The sequence below is a fragment of the Mastomys coucha genome, unplaced genomic scaffold (genome assembly GCF_008632895.1).
Source record: "Mastomys coucha isolate ucsf_1 unplaced genomic scaffold, UCSF_Mcou_1 pScaffold6, whole genome shotgun sequence".
Lineage (NCBI taxonomy): Eukaryota > Metazoa > Chordata > Mammalia > Rodentia > Muridae > Mastomys > Mastomys coucha.
Genome location: NW_022196912.1, coordinates 123405332 through 123428221, shown reverse-complemented (window position 1 = coordinate 123428221; position 22890 = coordinate 123405332). Strand labels below are relative to the sequence as shown.

At 39.6% G+C, this 22890-nt stretch overlaps 1 long non-coding RNA gene, 5 other non-coding genes and 3 pseudogenes across 24 annotated transcripts in view; all 9 read right to left on the bottom strand.

Annotated features, from left to right (window-relative positions):
* The window catches only part of LOC116079627, a 57148-nt gene extending 34334 nt beyond the window's left edge, over positions 1-22814 (bottom strand). For 12 of the 19 annotated variants that reach the window (XR_004114086.1, XR_004114101.1, XR_004114087.1 and 9 more), the window contains exons 1-5: positions 7349-22814; positions 5073-6746; positions 4217-4345; positions 2522-3629; positions 1077-1678 (exon numbers count right to left, since the gene is read on the bottom strand). This is a non-coding gene — a long non-coding RNA (uncharacterized LOC116079627). The remainder of the gene's footprint in view (positions 1-1076; positions 1679-2521; positions 3630-4216; positions 4346-5072; positions 6747-7348) is intronic. The other 7 variants (XR_004114098.1, XR_004114094.1, XR_004114092.1 and 4 more) reach the window with 7 other exon arrangements.
* LOC116081294 lies at positions 1239-1311 on the bottom strand. Its single transcript, XR_004114800.1, has one exon. It is a non-coding gene; the product is annotated as a small nucleolar RNA SNORD113/SNORD114 family (small nucleolar RNA).
* Positions 3922-3996, bottom strand: LOC116081278. The gene has a single exon (XR_004114789.1). It is a non-coding gene; the product is annotated as a small nucleolar RNA SNORD113/SNORD114 family (small nucleolar RNA).
* LOC116081284 lies at positions 4798-4872 on the bottom strand. Its single transcript, XR_004114795.1, has one exon. It is a non-coding gene; the product is annotated as a small nucleolar RNA SNORD113/SNORD114 family (small nucleolar RNA).
* LOC116081281 lies at positions 5518-5592 on the bottom strand. The gene has a single exon (XR_004114792.1). It is a non-coding gene; the product is annotated as a small nucleolar RNA SNORD113/SNORD114 family (small nucleolar RNA).
* On the bottom strand, positions 6377-6445 carry LOC116081293 (annotated as a pseudogene).
* LOC116081274 lies at positions 7056-7130 on the bottom strand. Its single transcript, XR_004114786.1, has one exon. It is a non-coding gene; the product is annotated as a small nucleolar RNA SNORD113/SNORD114 family (small nucleolar RNA).
* LOC116081287 lies at positions 7905-7973 on the bottom strand (annotated as a pseudogene).
* Positions 10914-10980, bottom strand: LOC116081290 (annotated as a pseudogene).
* Positions 22815-22890: the final 76 nt, after the last annotated feature.

The following is a 22890-nucleotide window of genomic DNA, read 5'->3' as shown; positions in this document are numbered from 1 at the left end:
AGGAGAAGAGAGGAAGGGAAGGGAGGGGAGGGGAGAAGGGAGGAGAGGAGAGAATAATAAAATACTTACAGAGAAGGCAGCAAAGGAGAGAGCACTAGAACTCATATCTGTCCCAGGCTCTCCACAGATAGATAAACATGCCAAGACACATGAGAACATCAGTTTGAGGAAAGCAGACAAACAAAATTTTGCTGAAAAAAAACTTCTATGCTTTCTCTTTGATGATTATTTGTCATCTGAGTTATTCATGCAAGTTACCATAGTTTAAAAACATTTACACTATTGTCTTCTAAAATGAATATCTTCAAACTTTCTGCAAAGCAAGAAAATGGTATTTGATATTGATTGTTTCCTCCATACACAGAAAGGGTTGGATGCTACTTGCTTCCCTTAGGATTCCATATTTTTAGTGTATGAAGGGGATTCTTTTTGCCTTGATACTCATGTTCCTAAGTGAATAGAGTTTCAGTCATTTATCTTCATTGTTTTCTATACTTATTGACCATTCAAGAAATTAAAATATTGGTATGAAACTGGTGAAGCCAGAGAGCAAATCTGCTGCAGGAGGGACCCAGAGACACATGTACAGCATCCTGGATTCATACTACCCATGCTCACCATCAATCCACCCTACCTCGCTTCAACTTTTATGTTGGCTCTTAACTGAATCACTAATTCACTAATAAAAACAGAAAGTCTATTTTTTCCTCCAAGCACTGAAACAGACTGAAAGCCACTACTCTATAAAGAAGCAGTTTACTTCAATCTGTCTCCTTCAATGAGGAGTTTATGTTCATCAAGCATGGCCACCTCAATGTCCTATTTCAATTTAAGTCCATTGGTGTCAGGAGTTACATTTGGCTTAATGCAACCATAGTTAAAATATATTTTCATTGAATATATTTATTTGTGGTTTTGAGCATGCATTCCAAGGGCATGTGCTGGAGTCAAGGGCTTACTATATAGGAATCTGTCCTCTTTCTGCCTCAACAGCTCTCGATTATATACTATTCAATAATGAAGTAAGCAAGCTTTCAACAACCACATAAAAAGCAGGAATAGTAACTAGTACTCACACTGCCACAAGCTCAATGCAGAGATGCAAATGTTCCACTGCTGACCACGGAAAATGCAGAAATCACCCTAGGAGTACAGGTTCTGAGGAGTACAGAACAGAGCACAAAAGAAAAACATGCCATTGTCCTTCAAGGATCTCTGTTACCCACCTATCTTTTGGGTTGGACCTCTGAGCTTCAGACAAGTGTTATTCGTCATCTCTCTCATACCTTGGTAACTATCATCATTGGTCCAGAAATGGCTTGACCCTTCCTCATTCTCATAGACACTGTTTACTGGCTAAGCTAATAATGCATTAGCAATGCTTGTGGAACACAAATATTCAACAGGAGAGCAGCTCTCTGATACATTCAGATTACTGTCCACAGCAATATGAACACATGTGCTATCAACCATGCTCAGACATCATATTTAGTCAGTACACAAGCCCGTCTTCACCCCAATTAACAATGTGGGAGTGGACCTATAGGATTCTATTTCATGCTTTGTAAAAATACAGACATGCTAACCAAAATATAGACAAAAATGTTTGACTTTTACCCATGTTTACCTTGATGAAGTCATTAAAAATAGGAAAGTCTGTAATCAGCCCAGCAAGGCCCTGTGTGGGGAACAACAAACGAAACAAAACAAAAAGAGCAGTTGATAAGTGACTTTTAAAAGCAGACAGAATAGCAATGGTTTCCAGCTTTGACCTACAGAGTGATATCTCTAATTCATAACTATATAGTGAGCAATTTGTTACTCTCTAGAACATAAATCTTGGCCATAATATGTAATGTTTGCATTATTATTAATAAAAGAATAAAGAGTAAGGAATTGCTCCATACAGACCTGACTCAGGACAGGGTAGGAGGGATTTATAAAGAATGTTGTGCTCAAACCTATTTTCCTTACAACTTTCCCCAGTGGCAGATGTGTTGACTCATATGAAGTTTTGATTTTAATGTTTGAGGAGCACAAACTACCATAGAATGTACAGTATGTATAAAATGTATGCTGTAAAAGATTCATGAGTGAGATATGACCCAGAAAACATGTTGCACTTTCTCAGTATTGTCATGGACAGTCTAAGCTGGTTACAGTAATATGTGACTATGGCTTGAAATTTAGAAGAAACTAATGATTATTAATATGAATTAGAATATTAATACAAAATATAATATTCATTTAAGTAGTGATATGCTAAACATGATTTTAACATATATAACAAATTTACTGGAAAAAACAACATAAAATAGAGATGATAAGCTTAATATGAAATAGGAAAGGAAATGAAAAACTATGTGGAAGCTGGACTGTGTTTGGTTTCAATTTTGAAGATTAATAGTTTTAAGTTCAAAATTGAAACCAAACACTTACACATGCCACTTAGAAAGAACTGCATAATATGACCATGAGGTTTTGCTATGATTAGCCCGAAATGTGAAATTACAGTGAATACCAGTTGTAGTGGTGTAGAAAGTGAGATCAGAGAACGTCTCTACAACAGGATACTTCTGCGATGATATCAATCCATCAGCCATTGTGGAAAATGAAAAGCAGAAAACAAAAAAGAAAGACAAAATGAGAAGTCCTGCTAGTAGGGAAAAATTCTGACAACTCCTGGCATGCACCAGAGAAGTCATTCTATGAAACTGGGATACTGCGCCCTTAGTGTAAGTGTTATGAGGAATCTTATCAATGACAGCCCATGTACTACTGAAATACACTTTATTGACTTGGTTTCACAATCGATGGGCATGTAAATTTTACAATTACTAACAAATACCTGTCAAGACCTTGAACCAGACTCCACATGAGACAATATGCTGATTTGGGACATACAGGGACGGGGTGGTGGTTCTCTGTCAACCAGGTCAGCCTTCCTGATAAATCCAAGGAGAAAAGGGACAGACATTGTTGAGTCTGTGGGTCACGTCATGCCCTCCACAGTGAGGTAATCTAGGCTGATGGGTTTGTCTGAGCTGTTTCTGTACTTTTTCTTCCCAGAAAAGACTAATTTCTTGGCATTTGAAAGGAAAAAGAGCTGGGACCTCTCTATGCTTTGGCATCCTGCATAGGGTTGGCATCTTAGCACACCAATCTCCCAACATGCCCCTTCGAGTTTCCAAGCTGTGAGTTCCCCATGCAAGGTTAAGGTTCTACACAATTTAACCCAACTTCATCTACCTGCCAGCCATGTTTGCTTGCTAAAGAAGAGCAGCCAGCTGAAGTTGCTATGTACCTGTCCTTAGATTTCTTTAGACATAACTGTCATCAAGAAAAAACTCAGATGCCATTGGTTCTCATCATTGTTCTGGGCTCCCCTCTCTCGTAACTGGCTCATTCCTTGGCAAGTGTGTCATCCTACTACCTGGTACTCAAGCTACCACTAAGTTAACACTGTCTATCCATACTCTGCTTAACCACAATGCTCCATACCTACAAGCAGGTGCCCACAGGAGGATCAGAGCTAGAGCTGTCAAGTCACCATTGGCTCTGGACTGTTGTCATGGCATCCCAGGAACTGTCCATCACTGCAAACCTCTCCCACCACTAGAGTCCCCTTCCTGGAGGGCAGAAGGCAGAAAAAGGAAAAGAAATATTGAGAATACCTAAGTTGTTTCAAAATTCCTGCATTTCAAGGGAGCTGTCTCATAGGCTTTCTCTATAAGAAAGTGGGTGCAGCCTTCCCTCACATTCAAGTAGATTTTCAAGTCCAGTCTGACCCAATTCCATGGGAAGACCTCAAGCTGCCTTGATTCTGAGTAACATGATCAAAGAGCACACCACAGCTCCACAAGGCAGAGGCATATGCCTACGGGCCTCCATCCACAGCTTAGTTCTTAGCAAGGCATCAGGATTGACCTCAGATTTCTGGATACTTGGCATTCATGGAGTATCACTCAAGCGCCATCAGATCTCATCATCGGTCCTGGATGGGGGCCCCCTCTCTCCCTTGCCAACTGCACACTTTTATTTCTTAGTGGGTGCTGAGGACAGAGCTCTCATCACAGAGTACTAAAACACTCTGTGTGGTAGCCCGTAAAGAGAAGCCATTAGAAAACCTGAGAAATCAAGACTAACTATTGCACTAAGGTTCTAAGTCTCTCACGCTACTGCTCTAAGGCAGAAACACTCTCCCTCCCCTACATACCTACAAGCTGGTGGCCAAGGAAGATCAAGATGTCTCCTCGAAGTCAGCAGAGCTCTGAGATGTCACAGCGATGATAACAGGTTGGTCCTACATCTCAGCATGCTGGTAATATCTGTTGGGTCAGCTTTTCTGGAGTACAGGGAAGAGAAGGGAGAGACACTGCTGAGACTGTGTGAGTCACCATCCAATGTTGTACCCAGTCAGGGAGCCAATGGTCTTATGCTTTGCCTACTTTGCACCTGAAACTTTTCTTTCCAGGAGAGACTAATTTCTTGCCATTGGAGAGAAAAAAAGATGGTTGGACCAAGAAGAGGCTGTGACGTCCTCGAAAGGGTCAGCCTGTCATCTATCTCCCCCATCTATCCACATGCCTATGGAGTCTCCAAGCTGTGCTGTTCCCCAACAGGACCTAGGTCATGGTCCTACCACTTTAAACTGACTTTGTTTCTCTGGAACCCATGTTTCCTTGTCTAATGGAAACTGATCAGGTTAAGGGGCAAAGTTGACAAAAATGATCCTGATTTCCCTGCTCTCAGGCTATTAGCTAGTAACAAAAGGAAAACAGCTGAAGTTGCTCTGTGTCTGACCTCAGATATCTGTTCTCATGGCTGTCATTGAGAAACAATCAGATGCCACCAGATCTCATCATAGGTCCTGGGTTGGGCTTCTGTCTCTTGAGTCTTCAGGAATGGCTCACTCCTCGGCGACTGTGGTACACTCGGGAGACCACACTGTAGGAGACTAGCCTGTGCTGTCCTGGTGCTCCACACTGCCTAGTCCCCATACTAGCATGAAGTTACCACCTTCCTTCCACAGTATGCTTAAACCAACCATGTTATCATGAGACCCTCCATACCTATAAGTAGGTGCCACACAGGAGGATCAGAGCTGGAGCAGTCAAGTCACCATTGGCTACGACTGTTGCCAAGGCACCCAGCAACTGTCCATCACTGCAAACTTCTCCCATCACTTGGGTCAGCTCTCTGGATGTTAGAAGGCAGAGAAAGGATTAGAAATATTGAGGCTTGCTTCCAAGAATAGCCCAGGATTCTTAGATTTCAAAGGTGCTGTCATGTAAGCTTTCTCTCATAGGGAGTGGGTGTGGCTTTCCCTCAAATTAAAGTAGATTTTGAAGCATCCTCTGACCCAATTCCATGGGCAGATCTCAAGCTGCCCCAGCCTTGATTCTGAGTAAAAGGCCAAAGAGCACTCAAGCCCTCGACTCCCACCACAGGTCCACAAGGCAGAGGCATATGCCTACGGGCCTCCATCCACAGCTTAGTTCTTAGTAAGGCATCAGGACTGACCTCAGATTTCTGGATACTTGGTGTTCATGGAGTATCACTCAAATGCCACCAGATCTCATCATCAGTTCTGGATGGGGGCCCCCTCTCTCCCTCGCCAACTGCACACCTTTATTTCTTAGTGAGTGTTGAGGGCAGAGCTCAGATCATAGGGTATTAGAACATGTTGTGTGGCAGCCCCTGAAGAGCAGCCATTAGAAACCCTGAGAAATCAAGACTAGCTATTGCACTAATAGCCTAACTCTCTGATGCTACTGCACTAACGCAGAAACACTCTCCCTCCGCAACACATACATACAAGCTGGTGGCCAAGGAAGATCAAGATGTCGCTTCTCAGTCAGAACAGCTCTCAGATGTCACAAGGGGAACACAAAGTCAGGTCAAGATACCAGAAAGCTGGTACCGTCTGTCAGGTCAGCTCTTCTGAAGGTACAGGGCAGAGAAGGGAGAGACATTGTTGAGACTCTGTGGGTCACCACCCCATTTCCTCCCCAGTTAGAGAACTTAAGCTTTGACTAGGCTGCACCTGTAATTTCTGATTCCAAAGCTGTCTAGTTTTTAGTCAACACCCGGGAAAAATGTCTCTCTGTCTTCTACACTATGTCATCCGGCATGTGGTGAGCCTGTCATCCCCCTGTCTGTCCACATGACTATTGGAGTCCCAAGCTGTGCTGTTCCCCTACACAAGCACGGCTCATGGTCTTATCCACTTAACCCGACTTTCCCTATAGCCACTTTTCCTAACCTAAACAATACCAGTCTGTTTCAGGAGGAAAACTGATTAGGGTAATCCTGTTCTCCCTGCGCCTAGGCCATAGGCTAGCACCAAAGGCAGCACAGCTGAGGTTTCTCTGTGCCTGACCTCAGATATCTGTTCATGTCATCGAGAAGCACTCAGACACCATCAGATCTCATCATCGGTCTTGAGTTGGGCTCCTTTCTTTTGAGACCCCTTGGATACTGTGGTACACTCAGGAGACCACACTATAGGAAACTACCCTGTGGGTGGGACATGACATTGTCTTGTCCTCAATCTAGCACTGAGGTAAGTCTTTCGGTAGTCTACTTAAACCACCTATTTTGTAACGGGACCATCCATACCCATAAGCAGTTGACCACAGGAGAATCTAAGCTGGAGCTGTCAAGTCACCATTGGTTCAGGACTGTTGCCATGGCACCCAGCAACTGTCCATCACTGCATACCTCTACCATCACTAGCCGCCTTCCTGGAGGGCAGAAGGCAGAGAAAGGCAAAGAATTATTGAGACCTGCCGGCTCGGGGAGATTACATTTCAAGGGTACTGTCTTATAGGCTTTCTCTCATAGGGAGTGGGTGTAGCCTTTCCTCACAACCAAGTAGATTTTCAAGACTAGTATAATTCAATTTCAAGGGCAGACCTCAAGCTGCCCCAGCCTTGATTCTGAGTAAAAGGCCAAAGAGCACTCAAGCCCTCGACTCTCACCACAGGTTCTCAAGGGACAGGCATATGCCTATGGGCCTCCATCCACAGCTTAGTTCTTAGCAAGGCATTGGGATTGACCTCAGATTTCTGGATACTTGGCATTCATGGAGTATCACTCAAATGCCACCAGATCTCATCATCAGTCCTGCATGGGGGCCCCCTCTCTCCCTAGCCAACCACAGACCTTTATTTCTTAGTGGATGCTGAGGACAGAGCTCTGATCATAGTGTACTAGAACATTCCATGTGGCAGCCCATAAAGACATGCCAGTAGAAGAACCCAGAAATCAGGACTAGCTACTGCACTAATGCCCTAACTCTCTCATGCTACTGCTCTAATGCAGAGACACCCTTCACTATACATACCTACAAGCTGGTGGCCAAGGAAGATCAAAATGCTGCCTCTCACCAGCAGGGCTCAGGGATGTCACAGTGAAGATTGAGGTGGGTTCTCGTTCTGAGCACACTTGTACCATCAGTCAAGCCAGCTTTTCTTAGGAGTACAGGGGAGAGAAGGGAGAGATGTCTTTGAGTTCCTATGAGGTACCATGCTGTGCCCTGCACAGTTACAGAACCTAGGCTCATGAGCTTTGCCTAGGCTGTAATTGTACTTTCTGTCCCCAGAGGAGAGTAATTTCTTGCCATTTCCCAGGGAAAAATAGGCTGGCTTCTGTCTACACTAAGACATCCTGCATGGGGCCAGCACCTCATCGCCCTATCCCCAGGAGTATTTAAGCTGTGCTGCCCTGCCTGTAAGCACAGGCTATGGATCCACCCCTCTGCCCAAAGTTTGCCTAATCTGCCAGCAATGTTTCCTTGCCTAATGGAAATAGGTCGCAGTCAGGGCAACATTCAAAAGTTTGTTACTTTTCTTAGACCATTGGCAAACACCAAAATGCAGCCCAGTTGTAGTTGTTCTTTGCCTGACCTCAGATATCTGTTCATGTCATCGAGAAACACTCAGACACCATCAGATCTCATCATCGGTCCTGAGCTGCTCCCCTCTCTTGAGCCTTTGGGAATGGCTCACTCCTGGGCTACTGTGGTATACTTGGGAGACTGTAGGAAACTACCCTGTGGTGGGGCATGACACTGTCTTGTCCTCAAGCTAGCACTGAGTTAACTCTTTCCATAGTCTACTTAACCACCTATTTTATAATGAGACCATCCATACCTATAAACAGTTGCCTAAAGGAGGTCAGAGTTGGAGCTTGGGCACCTCACTGCCTAATATTCAAGTTAAGTAGATTAGCTTTTTTGCATTCTCTGCTTAATCACCCAGGTTTTGGTGTTTTTTTATGACCTTCCATACCTATAAGTAGGTTCCCACTGAAGGATCAGAGCTGAGGCTGTCAAGTCACCATGAGCTCTGAATTGTTGCCATGGCATCCCAGGGACTGTCCATCACTGCAAACCTTTAAGATCACTTGAATCTTCTCTATGGAGGGTAGAAGGCAGAGAAGGAAATAAAGATATTGAGACTTGCTCTCTAGGTTGGTCCACAATTCCTACTGGCTTACAGGTTTTCTCTGTAAGGGAGTGGGGTAAGCTTCCCTGCTTTTCAAATCATCTACGGTGACCCCATTTCAAGCCAGACATTCCTCACTAGCCTTTATTTTGAGTAGTATTATTATCAAATGACTTCTCTAGCATTTGCTACCATTGTTATTTAACTTTGATACCTTATTTTAACTACCTGACTTCAATTCAAATAACTCACATTTCTCAATTTTCCATGATAACTTTATGTAAACTCAAGTCCATGAACCAAAGATTCACAAGATATAGGTGGTATATGTGGGACTATATCTGTAACTTGACAGTAAAGTCCTCAGTGTCTTGACTTCCAACGTCTGTTTGTCTCATAGTCACCATTCAGCACTCACATGATATCATCATTGCTTTCTTTTCGGGCACTTTTCTCTGTCATCTACAAACAATCTTTACTTATTCATATGGTGAACTCATCGATCATGAATATATTAAAATGCATGTTACTTACCCTCTAATTTCCATATATATTTGATGAATCATAGATTCCCTGCCTTCAATATTGTAAGAATTTGCTTTTAACAATCATGTTTTACAACATGAACTACTTCAACCTAGCCAAGAACAAAGACATCATCTACAATTTATACTTCCCCATTTTCACATAAAATCATAAGATTCACTTGGGCCTTGTTTCCATGGAAGAATCCTTCCTTCTTTTAGATATTTATTTAATGTTTGATTGATATTCAGAGAATTAAAACGTGAAATAAGTATCATGGCGTGCATTCCTGCTACTGGATGGCCCTCTGAGACAGGGATGTGGATCCTCTTGGATTTACAGCACTGTGTTCCCAACTGATCTGGTATGGCTCTGATCTCTTGCATTCATTATTCTATTGGCTGATCACTGAATCACTTCTTCACTGATAGCCATGGAAACCTCTATAATCTTTCCAAAACACTGAAACAAGCCCGAAGCTCCTCTTATACAAAGAGAAAGTTCATGCCGATTCTCCTTCAGTGATGAATCTTGGTTTTACAGGCATGCCCAATTCAATGGTCTAATTCATGATAATTTAATTTGTTTCATTGGTCACATTTGGCCTAATGCAATCATATTTCACATTCATTTTCATGATGCTTAATTCTCTGTGTTGAGGGAGATAGCTGTGGAAGTATTAGGCCAGTTTCAGGGAACCCTGTTCTTCCTTCCAACCTGATTCTAAGTATCCAACTATGGTAATCAGGCCTTCCCTACACAGTCATCTCTATGCCCCTTACTCCTCTCTGCTAAATAATGCAAAGCACCTAAACTGCATGAACACTAACAGCCAGGACTCACATGCTCTCTAAGCTCTACCACTTAGCCAGCTCATGCGTAGGCTGGTGACCTTGGACGATGGCTTGAGCCTAGGAATGCTTGTGCGACATAGGGAGTGTGACAAAGTAGCAGAGGCCTAAGCACGCCACCTCCTTTCCTAGTTCTTGATTACCCACTTATCTTTCCTGTTGGACATCCAGGGTTTGGGCACCTGCTCCTGTTGCCTGGCATGCTCATGCAAACAGCGGTCACCAACCATTCCAGATAAATTCCACTTGACTGATTTCTACTGATCTCATTGTTTTATACTTGAGTTTTGCATTAATTACTATTAAACTGGGAATTTGTAAATTGTACAATGCAAGTTAAACAGAAGCATATAAGGTAGAGTAATAACCACATCAGTGTAGATACCCAGTTTGTTCTGGCCAAAGCTTTTCTGGACATTTGTAGCTACCATGTAAGGAGTACCTGTATTATTATAGATTAGTTTATTTGCTGATACATCTACTCAATGGAGGATGACCAAATTATGTGTGTGCTTATCACTATTCTAAATAAGATATCACAAGTCCATGTGAACTACAGTCATTGTTAATATATTCATTCCCTAAAATCTTTTCTAAAAAGCCTGGATTCAAGTAATGCCATCATGGGTATAACTGTGATCTATACCCCAAAGGGCCACTAATACACATCTCTGTTTTTTTCTGCTAGAAACTAAATTCCTCAATGACTTTCTTCAGTGCCAAATACATGGACCAATCACTAACGTGCTTCTGACAAACTAACATTAAAGTAGGCAAGGGTACATGTGTGACTCTACATGCTACTTCATATGAATTGTAAAAATAACATGTGGTTAGATTTTACACTATTCACTAATGCAAAGTATAGAATTGAATGCCATCAAAACCATGAAAACTTTAACTACTATTTATATCTGTTCCAAGATGAAGAGGTACATAACCCAGAAATACTATTGATGAACTGGTAAGTGTGAAATATGCAGGAACCTCATTCCATAGGAGCAGTAGTTCTGAGGAGTAGAGAACAATGCAGGGAATAAGAAATGTTCCTCCTCCAGAGGTCATTCCTACACATTTATCTTTTATGTTGGACCTCAGAGTTATTGTATTTATTATCTGAGTCTCATATACTGACAGTTATGATCACTTATCCTGGGAAAGCCCAATCTCTCTTCACTCTTATGATATTTAGTTACTAATCCACTAGTAATGCATTGGAACATAATCACACACACACACACACACACATATACACACACACACATACATAAATATAGTTAAATTACTTGTCTTGTAATATATATTGTATCTATAATTATAGTCTTGTTAGATAGATAGATAGATAGATAGATAGATAGATAGATAGATAGATAGAGATACATAGATGTAACAAGAATATACTATTTGGGATACAATGCCCTGTCTTTAATTAACTGAGCTTAGTGTTTCATTATACCATATACTAAGTTAAAATATTCACCATAGTCCCAAGAAGAGTGCACTATAACTTCTATCACTGCATACTTTTAAAACAGAGAAAAAATATATAGGAAACCAAAACAAGATGTGTGCCTGTTTACTTACACTGATTTACAGGGTCGAGTGAGAGATGCACCACTGAGCCCCGACCACGGAGAATTCCAGCTCCAGCTCAGGTGGGAGAGCATTGGAAAGAACACAAAGAGAGCAGGTGAGCATAAAGAAGATGAAAACTGGGTAGTCTTTCCACAGATCTTTGATTTTTAGCTTTTCTTTCTGAATTGACTTATTCACTCATTAATTTAACAGTGGATGTTCTAATCTTAACAAAAGATATTGAAATGATTTAAATTAGAAACCAATTTAACATCGCGCCAAACCCAGTTGATAAGAAAGGCTCCAACACCTGCTGTCTATAGTAGCAGAGGATGAGTGTGTTGAGTTATGACCATTGCTCCCTGTGCCTTACTGTTTGCATAACATATCAAAGCACTTCTGAATCACTGCAGGTTGTATTTGATTAATACATCAGTTATCGGTTGAACTATAGTTCTACTGCTTAATTCTAATGACAGAATTAAGATATATCAACACAGGTATCTGCCTCAAGGTCCTTGGATACACCTAAATATGTTTAGCACGGGGTTCTCAACTTTCCTAGTGCTGGAACACTTTAATATACTTCCACATACTGTCATGACCCCATACCATAAAATAATTTTGTTGCAACATCATAACTAAAATTTTGCTACTGTTATGAATCATAATATAAACATCTGATATGTGGTCACTGTGAGAGGGTCAAAGGTCAGTGACCTTTGTTGAGAACAGCAAGTCTCTGCATGTTGTTGCCTATTAGCATTCAGATATGTTTCAAGCAGTGGAGAAGACTCACTGCCAACTGCCATTATCATTGGCCTCTTGCTTTTTAATTTGAATTTACGTTATTCTAAGTTACCAATTAAAGTTAATCAATAAAATTGTTCTGTTCACAAAACTCTTAAGAACATGATGCTTGACAAGCTAACATCTGTCTGTAGAATCTTAGCCCTCTGGAGGCTTTCTTTTGTTAATTGGCCTCAGTGTGGCAGTGATCCATCAGGAAGCACAACAACTGAAATCAATCTCTCATTAGGCTTTTGTGTGGATGAGCAGTGTCCGGGGCAGCTATCTAGCACATTCCCTTTTCCAATCACCAGTTGATGCCTACTCAAGTCTGTCTGATCTTGTATTGATTACTGCAGAGAACATGGAAGGCCATATAGATATAGATAGGTAGAGATGTAGATGTAGATATAGATAGATATAGATGACAAGGGCACCACCATTTTCTATATATGCAGACCTACTAGAGGGTTGGTTGGGTTATCAGACAATTCTGTTTGTTGAGGGCTCCCTCCCAACCCCGAGGACCCTGCATGCTGTCTTCAGTAATGTTTGATATCTACCACATTGCCAGCCGTTGCTAGAACTAGCCTTTCTTGATAAAATCTACCTAACTGGAATGAGGAAGGGGTTATCCTGTGTGACGTGGGTTTGCATTTTTCTGGCGATTGATCACACTGAGCATTCTTGCACAGACTTCTTGGTTATCTATCTGCTTCTTTTTTGAGACATGCATACTTATGTCTATTGAACCTGATTTACTGTTTTGGATTTTGGATTGAGTTTTGGCTCCTTATTTAGTCTAGATCAGTTTAGTGGCTCTCAACCTGTTTGTTGTGACCCCTTTGGGGGTCAAATGACTCCTCACAGGGGTCATCTAACACTATCAGAAAACAGACATATTTACATTATGATTCATCACAGTAGCAAAATTATGGTTGTGAAGTAGCAAAGAAAATAATGTTATGGCTGGGAGTTCACCACAACACAAGAAACTGTATAAAAGAATTGCAGCATTAGGGAGGTTAAGAAGCAGTGCTTGAGATATAAGAAACATGTCAGGTTCTTTCAGCCATAAAGGAGAATGGTAGTTTATAATTTTTAGTAATCTTCTGGCACTGGAGATGATCATATCGAAGGAAATAGTCCAAGCACAGAAAGACAAACACAATATGGTCTCACTCATGTGGGACACAAAAGAGTTCATTTACTGGGAGTTGACAGTGGAGTGATAGTTACCAGATGGTATAGTGAGAAGAGAGAAATGAAGAAAAGTTGCAAAGTTACAGTTCCATGACCTTATGTATATATTGTGGAGCAACTCTAGATGATAGTTTCTTAATATCTTAAAGGGTTGGGGAACAGGATGGTGGAGTTTCCGGATAATGAGGAAATGATGAGGGAATGGACATGGTTGTCTGGACTGGAAACTCACACAAAGTAAGCAAGCAACAAGTCACCCACAGGCATCACTTTGTGCAAGATCATTTCTGTTTGGTATCAGGCAGAATGGCAGGAAGAAAAGTACTTTCAAGTTGCTTCAGCTCCCCAGCCTCACTCAACTGATAAAGCCATCAGTTTATGATTTTAAAAACATAATTAACACTATGGGCACCTTTAATCAATTAAACAAGGAAAATAAGATTATTGGCTGTTATTCAAAGTACAAACACACAGCATGACAAGAAGTAGCAACTAAGAGAGTTTCCTACTGAGCTCCGCACCTCCATCTGTGGAGGACAAAGCAGGAGTTGGACAGTATAATTGATATAGTTTAATGATTGACAATGACTTGTCTGCATCATCTTTAGTCCAGTACAATTTCTCTTGTTACAGGCTTAGTGAATAATGAGTAAAATTCTAGCACTTGAATGAACTACACATCGGGGTGGAGAATCTGAGGCCAGACTGGTCTATATAGGGAGACTTCATTAGAAATCCTAATACCTACATGCTAGTTGTATATTTTCATAATGAGCAAATTTTGACATTTGTAATTTCTATACATACATTTGTTTGTGGAAACTGCATTGATTATTTTATGATAATATTTAAACAAAGGAACACAAAGATGAGATCCTTGTAATGGATACTTGAACATAGGACCCAAGTTTAAATAAGGACCTATCCGTTTGTTATAGATCACAGAGTCCTAGACATATGATGTTCAACATGTGTGATTCACATGCCACAGCTATCAGGAGGCTACAGATCGCCATTCACAATACATTCTAGCTTTGTGGATTGTTTCATTAACAGAGAAAAAAATATAAACTAAACAATGGAAAAAATGATATGCATGAAGGTCCCTAACAGATTAAACCTGTCAACCACTACATCTTTTGGTGACATGTATAGAATAATGACTAAATGTTTCTATCAACCTGTGGGAAAATACAGCAAAAAAAAATCTTAACTTTTGTTCACCGTGAAGAGAAAGGATGTGTGCAACAAGGAGAGGGGCAGAGAAGAATCCATCCTCGCTAAAACATCCATTCAGAAGAGTAGTGATCAGAGCAGAGGATGGAAACCTACACTCACCTTGCTTATTAGCATATCCATCTGGTTGGATCTCAGAGCTGTAACCACATGGCATTCAGCTGGAACTCATGCTCTGACAGCTGTCACCTAGGGAAGGCTCAGTACCCCTTCATTTCTTTCTATTCTGTGTATTAACCAGTATATCGAGTAACTAATAATGTTTCTAAAAGCCTATGATTGGAAAAACCCAACAGGAACATGGCTGGTTGTAATCCAGAATGATGTCTGGGTCAAAATATGTCTTCAGTTAATTCTCCTTAGCTCTTCATATATAATAGTAATCAGTATAATTATTCATCATTATCTAAGATGTAAACATGGCTTCAGTTTCTTACATGATTACACCATAAAAATTAAAAAATACAGTGCATTCTCCCTAAATAAACCACCTCAAGCAAAGGAGGAATTAGAAATATTACTTACATCATCCTCCAGGCTCCCAACAGAGATAGAGCAGAGAAGACTCTTCCATGGAGAATTCCATCAGGACCAGTAGGAAAAAGAACACATGATTTAAAAAAAGTGTTCAGAGAAAATAGAGACACTATACCTACTTGTCTTTAACTTGACATTTAGCTTAGAGCAGTGGTTCTCAATTTTCCTAATGCTGTGACCCTTGAAAACAGTTCCACATGTTCACATGACACCTCTAACCAAAAAAATTACTTTGTTACTATTTCATAACTGTTATGAACTGTAATTTAAATATTTGATATGCAACCCTTGTGTAAAGGTCATTTGATCCATCCTCAAAGGGGTTGCAACCCACAGGTTGAGAAACGAGAACAAGAACTTCTTCTACAAAAAAGAGAATTTGAAATTTTCCATATCCTGAGAACACTGGCATTTACCGTATGATGCCTATTTAAATTAGAAACTGATTTTACATAGCACCACACCCAACTTATAATAAAGGCTCCAACACGTGCTGTCTACAGTAGCGGAGGATGAGTTTAGTTTTAGCCACGAAAACAGGTGACAGAGTCAGGATGGTTAAACCTGGACTGCAATGGTTTCCTAACACACTATAATGTTCCTGTGTTTTTGTAGTTAGACAGTATTTCATTAATTGAATGACTGACATGCTCATTCATCTAATTTTGACACAAAGGCCAGGATCAAGATCCTTGGATACCGCCAAACCTTTCTTGAATACTCTGTCTCATGAGGCGATGAGTTGTATGTCTTTTGCATTTGACTCCAGAGTCCAAGCATATTTTATTCAAATTGACAGCAGCCACCATCACTGGTTCATGTTTGCCTTTTTAATTACAGCATTTCTATTTTTACTCTAAACTATAAATTAAAATATATCAATAAACATGGTTCCTAAGCTCAGGATGATGCATAACACACTGACCTCACTGGCTTCCAAAGGGGCCCAGAGGCCACTTCACACTCTAAATTAAAGTATGGCTTCTCTTTCTGATAAGTATTTTTTTCAGTTTCTATATTATTATGGATGTAAAAGTTTTTAAATATTCTAAGAGAATTTCATACATGTATACAATGTATTTTGTTCATAAGCAACACCCTACTCACTCTGGGATGAACCTTGTGTCTCTCGTAACTTTATAGCTTCTTCTTTTTTTTTTTTAATATAACATTTGGAGTCTAAAATTATTGCTACTGAAATGTGTGTGAGTGGGAATCTAACAACTTGGGCATGGTCAAGGTACTAAAGTACTAAGCCCTAATCAGATCTTATTTAGACATAAACTATTAAAAAAAAGGATGATGGAATTAATGAAATTAAGAGAAATAATTCAAGCACAAGAAGGGGCATGAGTCCATTTGCAAGGAAACTGATCCCAAGCAAGACAAGAGCAGACTGGTGGTTATGAGGGCCAGGCGAGGTGGGAGGCACAGGAGGTCAAGGGGGATCCTGGGTACTGAGTCACAGGAAAGTGCTTGAGTGTGGAATACTTAGGAAGGTGACAACCAAAATGGCATTCTCTCTCTACTGCACATTAGCTTGTTGATTGTTTCATAGCTTATAAAAACACATATAAATGGAATAAAAAGTAAACTCTTGAACAACCACTAGGATGGTCCTAAATAATTGCTTCCAGAGAGTCCAGATGTATTGTATAAATCAAGCTCAGGAGCTCATATAAAGGACTCAGTGCAATATATAATTCAAGTCTAATGTTTACCACAGGCACACTTCAGTTTCTTTAGTTAACTTTAATGCTTTTCGAAAGTCAAAACCATCACAGTGGTTATTATTAAGAAGCATTTCATGCTTCTGACACATGACATGGTCACCATGGAGCTCAAGCTCATGGAAAGATGCATCCCCTAGCTCAGGGCATCCAGGCCCAGGACACGAAACCAGAGCAGCTCATTAAAGGATGGCCTAATCAACTTTGGCTTTGCTTATTGTCCTTCCTTCGGGTGGTCATTATTTGGAGGCCCTTTGTTGCTTTTCTCTTTGACCCAGACATTGATTATTAGCTATTAATTATACTGTCTACCTCATTGCTAGCCAAAGAAGACATGAAAGTCCAAAAGTTATTTCTATCCAGGGATCAATGCTTTCAAACTAACAGGATGGAAATAAATGAACATGTAAACTAAAAACAAATACATTCTATCTTATTGAATGAAGTATCGAAAACTGGGCATGAAGCTGGGCCCAGAGAGCACTGCCTAGGCCTCATATGGCAGCCTTGATCCACAATTGTCTAGGATTGAGTCCTCCTTTCTATAACATTTCTACTTTTCATATTGAACAATTAATTATAATTATAACCCTTATGATCAATACCCTCCCCAAAGGTGAGCAGGGGCTATTATTATTATAGGTATTATTGCTAATCTATTCATGAACCCTCTCTCTAACATTGACCTACCATTTCATTAATTCATGATTATTTCCATATTTTTATTATGAATGAAAATGTTCATGCAGTGCCTATTTGTACCACTGGTATTCAGTTGGCCATCAATAGCAACACAATAGCCACTTGGTCAATGATTCCTCAAGCCACCCAATCCAAGCCATGAAGTCTTCAGTTGACATTGGTATCACTGTCCTCAGCATGGTACAGAATCGCTAACCTTGGAGGACCCTCCTCTCACAGTATGGCTATTTTTGAGTATGGAGCAGAGACTAGATAAAGAAGCTGAGATGTTTCTACCATGTATCCTTTCTTCTTAATTTTGCCTTAGTATCATTTGGGGTACATTTCTCTCACTTTTAATACTATGAACAATTTTAAACTCGAAACTGATGAAGAACACTGTCTCTCTACTTATGTGTGACATATAGGCCATCATTAACCATGTGGTCAAAAGTACATTCCATTTATTTCCCTTTGGAATAGCCATCTTCAGTATATACTAATATAATTTCCCCGAACACTGTGGAATTGATGTAACCTTACTTAATTTACCTAATTGATTTTTCCCATTAATCCTATGGTGAAAAAGGGTTAAAATAAAAATATGTAACCATGAAATCATCCGTTACAGAATTCTATTACAGAAACAAGTTAAAATGGAAGAAATGGATCAGGTTTCCTCTTGTGGACCTCAGTTTCAGGCATGCATGTACCACAGGCCACCGCTGGTGGTCAGGATAGACCTGGCTCTTTCTGTTTTTCATTTGCTTCTATATTGCTTATTCATTGAGACACTAAATTGCTAATGCTAACTTCAAGTGTTATATTCACAAATGTAAGAAAAGCTTTGCTATTCTCATTCTCTTTCAAGAAACATCTCACATCAGTGTTTATGTCTCACTAATTATCTTGTGTCCACCTGCCTAGGAACCGAATAACCCATTCTTTTCACTTCATTACAAATTGTAGATCTCAGCTCTGTGCTGAGACTGTGCAAGACTATAGTGAACACCAGGAGACAAACTACACAAACTAGACAGAGCGGGTTGGCTGCATTCATGACCCTCTATACCTGTGCTAAGAATATGGCATCAAATGAGCCTGTGCCAAGGGAGAGGCCAAAAGCTCTGACAGCAAAGGAACCTGGGAAGATGAAAGAGAGCACTAAGGAGATTTTCCTCCTCCAATCCACACATTTATTAATGTTTTATAACATATATTTTCTCTTAAGAAAAATCCAAGATTTAATACCTACCCATAATAAGAAAAAAATTAATGTGTAAAGCCTTAGTACTTCTCCTCTTGCAACAACGACCATCAGTACTAACAGGGTACAAATCACTGACTCAGAACAACAGTTCTGGCTATGATGTCCACCTGTCTGTGCAACACTGGGCAATGGGACAGCTCCCCAGAACACTGACACAGGGACAAATTTGCAAGTTATATTAAAAATATTTCTTACCACTCCTTCATCCTGTTTTTTTTTTTTATTTAATCAAAGTGTAAATTTGGTCACTGATTTTTTTTTGTAATAACAATCAAAATTCATGAAGCACAAATTCCAAAGAACACGACATTTGGGATAGCTCAAGTCTCCACAGGATTAGTCCCAGCAAAGCTAGTACAACCAATCTCTGTCTGAACTAAACCAGATTTTCTGACATGAATTATTCATTACTCATGGTACAGATACTCAGCCACAGTCATCATTCAGGGTCAGGACTTCATTCCTTGCTCTCCCCTTTCTACATTTATCTGTTACTTTTCCAGCCGGTAAACAATAATAAATACCCACCTCTGAATACTAGAAATAATTGCCACAGAATGATTTGCATCTTTGTCTTCCCTGCACGAGATTTCAGGGCCCTCCCTTAGTGAGCTTAGTGCATTTATTCTGAAGCACATGTAAAATGATGCTAATAAAATATTGAGAGACACCAAGGGTACTGGCACTTAATCGCAGCACCCAGGAGGCATAGGTGGATCTATGAGGTCAAGACCAGCTTTGTTTGCATACTGAGTTAGTGCCAAGCCTACCAGAGCTACATAGTGAGAACTTGTCTGAAAGAAACAACAATTAAAACAAACAAACAAATAAAAAATACATCCCCTATTAACAAACATTTCATTAACAAATGGCTTTCAAATATCAGTGTTAGTCATTTTAGTATTTATTATTTTGTGATATTTTTTTTTTGGTTTTGTTTTCTGATTGTTTTATTTTATTTGATTGTGTTGTTTTTCTTAAGCAAGCTTATGAATACTGTTTGGGTCCATGAACTCTTCATGGACCCAAATTAAGAACCCTGACTATTTCATGTCTTTTCTCTCTATCTTTTATTTTTTGAGAAATTATTTCTTGTATGTTTTCATATTGTAACATTACATAATTCTCTCTTCCCTTTTCTTCCTCTAAGCATTTCCAAATAGTGAGGTCTCAAACACTTACCCATATCCCCAAAGGCAGCCTCTTCCACGCTTTAGTGGGTGTCCAGGGCCTAACACACGTTAATACTAACCCTAATCTCACTGTGGACTATCATGCTTGCCCAAATCTCGTGACCTTCATTTTATACACTGTGTCATTTCTTTCATCTTCCATTTGATGATTTTTAAGAACAAAATCAAACCTATGATGTAATAGAACCTGAAAGGATGGACCTCAGATATTACCAAAATCTGTGTATTCATCCCCAGAGACAAACATGCAAATCCCTGCTTGGTAGGCACATCGGAAGGTCATGGACTCCTTGGTCATAAACACAGTTGGGTCCCTTGTCCTTCCCTGTGGAATCTGTTCATCCTACTGACAGCAGGATGCAGCATTAGCTCACTGACACTGACCAGTATGTACCTCTCTGAATTCTCGCTCCACAACAAAAGTAGTTATCTTCTATAATATCTTATATACTAAGCACATTTACCTCTTACAGAATGTTTGGAGGATGTGTTAAACTTTTACACACAAGCACAAACACTCACGCACTCAAGACATGTAAATAAAGGAGGATGTGAGAGGGAAAAGCCAGGTGAATTTATAAGAAATGATAATGAGTGGAATGAGAAATGCTAATGGGTCACGAATGTAATCTTTTATTTAGATAGACTGCGTTTCTGGACATCGGGTCTCTAGAGTAAGTTGGACAATTTGAATGCACTCAGTGAGTATATGTGAAAACTTCTATGGAGGAAGGGTGTTGGCTGCTCCTCTACCTCATCCAAGATACTATCGTTGTACAAAATATTAAAAGAAAAACGTTTCAAGATATTATAAAAATATATTCCATCTAGTATATATCAGGCTTTTCTCCTACAAATAATTATTTAATGACTTCTTTTTATACTAAAACTGACAGCTTGAAATTCACAACCGACCCAGGATAAGGACATTTAGCCATGACATATTCCTGAGTACACCAGTGACTTTAACACCATAGTGGACACCATAAACAGACAACCAAGATGAAGGCAGGGACCTTGCAGCTCCTTGCAATGGTTGGTGCCATCCTTGGAACTAACTAGGATAATTTCTATCACACTGACTACAGACACTACTGAATAGATGTAAAAGGCAGAAGAACATAAGCATCCCATTGACCATACACTATCCCTGTTTAATTTGCTTTAGACACTTGTCTCTATGTATCATAATGTGCTTAGTATGTGTCTATTATAAACTTTAAATATCTGGGACACAGATCTGCTAAGGCAGAAACATGGAATAAATGGGTAGTTTAAAATGAAACAATGTAGTTATATAAACAAATGAGGAACCTTGATTTCTTTTTAACTCAGACTCTGATTAGTATGTAATACATGGTATTAAATGTACTCACCCTTGGTACATACCTAGGACATTTTCCTTTCTTTAATTTTTTTTTAAATGTGGATATTTGCGTACCTGTTACTAACTTGCTAAAGGTCAGAAGCATAGAAAGTCCCATTGGACAGAGACACAGTGAACTGAAGCATCTGTTATAAGCTGGCTGCTGACGTGGGTTACAGACTTCTATTTTTATCCACAGACAGCAGTGGTAGAGATACAAAATAACAAACCCAGCTCCAGTAAACAAGCTCTTAACGAGGCTGCACTTTAGCTGGCTCATCCATCCTCATTCACAGCACTTGTGTTTATTGATTTGCTTAGGACACATTAGCACTTAGCAACAAGCTGCCAAGGCCCAAAACAAGTCTACCCAATGCTCCTGTTATCTGACAATAGCTTCATTTCTGATAAAGGAAATAGAAAAGGTTTGTTTTGGGGTTTTATGGGGTTCAGTCTGGAAATATAATGATTTAATACTTGAGATAAGATTTGATACCATTCATGACTTTGGGCCATTTATGTTTAGATTGTACATACTATTAAAATATATCAATAAATGAGAAAAAGAAACCAGCCCACCAGAACTAAAAGAATTAGATTTTTATATACTAGATCATTTGCAAATGATCGCAGCAAGTATACAGCACTTCCTGTTTCATATAAAAATCTACAGTTGCTTACTAATTTATTTTTCACTTCTTTAATGGCATTAACCTAAGAGCAGTAGCCTATGAGCCATACATCTTAAGGGAGGGAAAGATCTATAGCTATCCCTAAAATATCCTTACAGGATTGCTTATGTCATTGAATGCATTATGGTTATCAGTCATTTTCATTATAAAACCAAATAATAAACCTAATCAAATCATTGTTTCATATCAATAGTTTCATTGGTCACTGTTGGCATTCTTTGATTTCAGTTGCTACTTACCGATAGCAGCACTGGATGTCTTGAACAGAACCACATAGTACTGCATTGCCTCTGTTCCCCTTCAACACATAGGAGCTTGGAGCTTCTCAGAGAAGTATGAGGGTCATCCTGAGAAGTACAAAGCAGAAAGGTAAAATCAACCTTGAGATAACCTACCTGAAAGACAGACAATTGCCAAGATTCTCTTCTATATGGAATTCATTGTTGTAACTCATACTGAATCAACAGTCATTGTTCATCCATATTTAAGAATCCCTTTCCCCATTTACTATTGAATTGTCATTGAACAAATGATTTCTTCATCGATTCTACTGAAATAAATACATGATTCACAAATCCTAAGGCCAAAAGATGCAAATCCCTTGTATGCTATCCTTACTGGGTGAACCCAGCTCTGTATGAGGCAGCACAGCATCTCAAATTCTTACATTGCTCTTTGGCAATAGGAATCCTCATATTTTTTTTTTTCCATATATACTTTAGAGTTTTATTGAATCTTATTTTTTTTTTTATTTTTATTTATTTATTTTTTTTTTGTTGTTTGTTGAATTTT